The sequence below is a fragment of the Frieseomelitta varia genome, unplaced genomic scaffold (assembly GCF_011392965.1).
Source record: "Frieseomelitta varia isolate USP_RPSP 00005682 unplaced genomic scaffold, Fvar_1.2 scaffold_214, whole genome shotgun sequence".
Classification (NCBI taxonomy): domain Eukaryota; kingdom Metazoa; phylum Arthropoda; class Insecta; order Hymenoptera; family Apidae; genus Frieseomelitta; species Frieseomelitta varia.
Window position 1 is genome coordinate 754464 of NW_025109906.1, and position 4070 is coordinate 758533.

A 4070-nucleotide genomic window follows, 5' to 3' on the forward strand; every position below is an offset into this window, starting at 1 on the left:
TTTTCTTTTATCATCATTGCCGGAGAATCGAATGAATCGCAGTCGAGTCGATCGTGAAGATTCGTATCAAAATTCGTTTCTTTACGCCGGTGTCGGATGCTCGGTCGTCGTTTTCGTTTTCGTCGATGAAACTCGCGACTGCGCGATATTCAAAAACTTCGATTAAAAAACTGTCGCCGAGTAAAAGAGTAAAAGGCTCGAGATAGGAATGTTTGCAGTCTTTGTCCGCGATCTCGAGGTGCAAAGATACGCGAGATAAATGGGACGCACTTCCGGTCGAGGTGAATTCAACCCCGCGAATGATTTTTTCGTGTTTCTCGCCCGTGTCGCCACGATATACATTTCATTTCTTGGCAGAAATCTTCCTGTCGATGTGTTTTTCTCTTGCGAGGGAAGTTCGAACTCTGCACGAGTGCAATTCACACGGCGATCGTTCCTTAAAATTATTATGAAAAATCCCCGAAAATTATTATAAAAATAAAACTGTACTGTTGTATCTTTTTTTGTTTATCAATTGCCGGGTTAAATTGCAGCGTACATTCAAAAAACAAAATGATAGAACGTGAAAAGACGTTTCTGATGTTTCATTGCAATCGGGGGAGAGGAGGGGGGAGGGGGAGAAAATTGAAGAAATTGTAAAACCAGCAAGCAAAAGTTTTTCTTTGGAGAAGTTTCACCCTCGCGAAACCGTTTCACAGCAAAAGGGTCCCCTCCCCTGTTGCCATGTAAACTATAGTTATTCAAAGGTTCCGAATTTGTTTTAAATTTCCAGTCGCTGAACTTTCCTCGTTAGAGAACGTTATGCGTATTTGCGCCTCGTTGAAAACGCTTCGTCGGAAAGAAGATTAAAACGGGATTGTCAAATGAAAGCTACATTTCGAAACGCGGTTAACCATTGTCGGGGATCACTGAATCGCGACACATCCGAGTATTGTAAGAGTATTATGAAGATCGTTCGTTCCGGACAGTCGTTGAATCGTCGATTGAGCGTGCAATGTCGATATCGCGTTTGCACGTGGCAGAAAAAAAAAAAGAAGAAAAAAATAACAGTCGCGCGATAAGGGCGAAAAACCTGTCTCTGAAAAAAAAAAAAAAGAAAAAAAAGAATCGCGGTACAGAACATCGCTGAATCGTTTCGAAACGTACAAAATAATACTGTTTCTCGTTGGAGAAAAACAAAAAAAAAAAAAAAAGAAAAAGAAGAGTCCGTCGAAATTACAAAACGCGGGATACAGGAGCCACACGTGTCGCAGTGTTCTGGATTAAAAAAAAAGGGGGCGGGCTTCGTCTAACAACGAAAAGCTACGTCGTTTGGAACCGCGTTCGTTCTCTCTCGCGCGTTCTTTCTTTTCTCCCCTTGGCTCTTTCTTCCTTTTTCCGAACGTGGCAACGGCGTTATTGTTGTTATTATTATTATTATTATTATTCTCAATAACAGATCCCGTTGCGCGTGCACGCAAAACGGTTTCTTCTCACGGCGATAATTCGTAACGCAAAGTTGTCGAAAAGACGCGTGAATTTCAGCCGAAACTGGGGCGGAAAGCTTTCGGTTCTCTTTCGATTCTTTTGCCAGCGTCTGTTTGCTTTAATTCGTTAAAAATCTCTGTATATATATATATATATATATATATATATATATATATATATATATATATATATATATGTNATATATATATATATATATATATATATATATATATATATATATATATATATATATATATATATATATATATATATATGTTTAAACAAACTCCCGGTGAAAGGACAAAAATGAAAAACAAAATCGTGAATTACCGACCCGTGGAGAATTTCCTGTTCGTCGTGCACGCGCAATCATTTACTTTCTTTCTTTTCTCGCGTTTTAGATTTCTCCACTCCCCTAACCCCACTCTTCTTCAACGTCGACGCGTTCTTTAGTAAAAACTTCGACTACAAAATTTGATTTGTTTCGCGCCAGCGTGCGCGAGAGACTTTCCAGCTACCCGGAGAACTCGGCTCGTCCTCTTTGTCTCTCCCTTCCTTCTTCCCTCGGGCGCTTGGTCACTCACAACAGTTTTAAACAATTGCCAGACGTCGCAATTAAACGACACACGTTCGCGTCGGAGCGAGGTGAAAAACCACAATGTCACTGTGTGTGTGTGTGTGTGTTTGTGTCTGTGTCTCTCTCTCTCTCTCTCTCTCTCTCTCTCTCTCTCTTTTTCTGTCTCTCTTTCACTTTCGCTCTCGAGCGCGAATCTCCGGGTACTGGCAAGGGAAAATTCCTCCCTTGCTTACAGAGTATAGAGCGGTATAATTCGAGGACAGGTCGCGAACAATGATATCTTAGGCGATATATACTCCGATCCTTTAACTCCTCGAGGACGCGCAGCACGAACGAGTCAATCGTTCGTTGCCCTTCTTGCAAACGCTCGAGATTCCTCGATCGATCCTCGAGGTGCTACTGATCGCAAGTAGCAACGTGTGAGTGACTCGATCCAGAAGCGAATGTTTCCCCATACGTTGTGAAAAACGTGTGAAGTTTGTCGAGAATGAAAAGGGAAAGGGCGACGGTGCGAAAATTCCTATTTACAAAAGTTACAAGGGCGACTGACCGGACCGGATGTACGCGATTGCGTGTTCGCGAGGCATCGAGGGATCGTTCACCGATCGCTGACGAGCGGAGAATCGCGTCGTGTTCGAGTCGTGTTCCTCCGGCTACCGGGGAACAGAGAGCTGCCATCGAATAGACGGAAATCGCGGAGTAATCAAGGTAAACGAAACGAAATCGAGATTCTTGAAACGGTAAATCGTTTCCTCTCACGAGGTAATTAAAATCAACGCATTCGTGCGTGTCCCGTGAAATAAATTATCACGTAATATAAAAATATTATTAAAATAATGTAAAATTTATATGAGAATATTATATAATATATAATACATGATACATATAATATATCATATATATGTGTATTATACAATATATAATATGTAGTACATATGATATGATATAAAAATTATATTATAAAAGAAAAGGAAAGACAGGAGAGAATTTGCCTTAAGATACTTAGTAGAAAGTGAGATTCTCGTCGCGACGGGACACGCACAAAGGGGAGACAACGAGCGTACGTTTTTTTTCTTTCTTTCTTTCTATCTTTTTTCTTTTTCCGAAAGACAAAGACACGACTGACAGCGCACCTCTCTGCTCTCTCGATTTCGAACCCTTTGCACTTCCTTTCCTCGCTTTGTGTTCGCGACTCACGTGAATCTACAATTCTGCCCGGAAGGTAGACTACCGTCGTTTAACAAGCAGCTGAAAAAAAAAGAACTTGGCGCGTTGACGTCGCCAAGTGACAGACGATGTTCCTCCTCGGAAATAAAAGCTACAAATCCTCTGTTAAACGCGCGGTAATGTCATACATTACCGGTTGAATCGCCGCTTTCGCGGTTATAATCTCGACCGTGATCTCGCTGTAATTTCAGTCGATTAACAGAGGCGAACGTCGATCCGATCTTGGGGATCGCCGGGCTATCTCCTCAAGAGACAGAGAGAGAAAGAGAGAGAGAGAGAAAGAGAAAGAGAGAGAGAGAGAGACAGAGTCCGAAGATACCGCGTATCGAGACGTGAGACGAGATATCCCAAAGGCGTTAACACGTGACGCGGTTGCAGATGGATTTGCAAAGGGTTTTGCCGAACTGAAACTCGGAGTGGTGGCAGGCTATTTCCGCGGCTGAAGAAGGTACGACCGGTCGAGCGTACGGCCGGTCTTTAAACAGGCGTGTCCGTCTTCTCGTCCTTCTTCGGCTCCTTGATGTCCGTGCGGCCGTTCACGTATTCCGTGCTCGCGTGTATCGGATTCTCCTGGCCGCCCTGCGGTATCTTCTCGTCGATGATACGCGGGTCCTCGTGATCCTCTTCGTCCTCGTCCCCGGGGGTGATGTGCGCCTCGCTTCCGGCGCCGACACCGCTCGCAGCTTCCTCGTCGCCCCGACGCCTCGCTGCAACAAGCAACGCCACGATCGGTCAAGGCAAAACGTGCGGAGTGTGTGTGTGGATCTCTTTCTTTTTATACTTTTTTTTTTGGGGGGGG

At 43.7% G+C, this 4070-nt stretch overlaps 1 protein-coding gene and 1 long non-coding RNA gene across 2 annotated transcripts in view; both read right to left on the bottom strand.

Annotated features, from left to right (window-relative positions):
• LOC122527221 overlaps positions 1 to 2872 on the bottom strand; it is a 7687-nt gene extending 4815 nt beyond the window's left edge. Inside the window, exon 1 of the long non-coding RNA XR_006306309.1 lies at positions 2133 to 2872. This is a non-coding gene — a long non-coding RNA (uncharacterized LOC122527221). The remainder of the gene's footprint in view (positions 1 to 2132) is intronic.
• The window catches only part of LOC122527250 (fasciclin-3), a gene marked incomplete at its 5' end in the record, with an annotated part of 26728 nt that overhangs the window by 9908 nt on the left and 12750 nt on the right, over positions 1 to 4070 (bottom strand). The gene's annotated exons all lie outside the window — the stretch shown is intronic.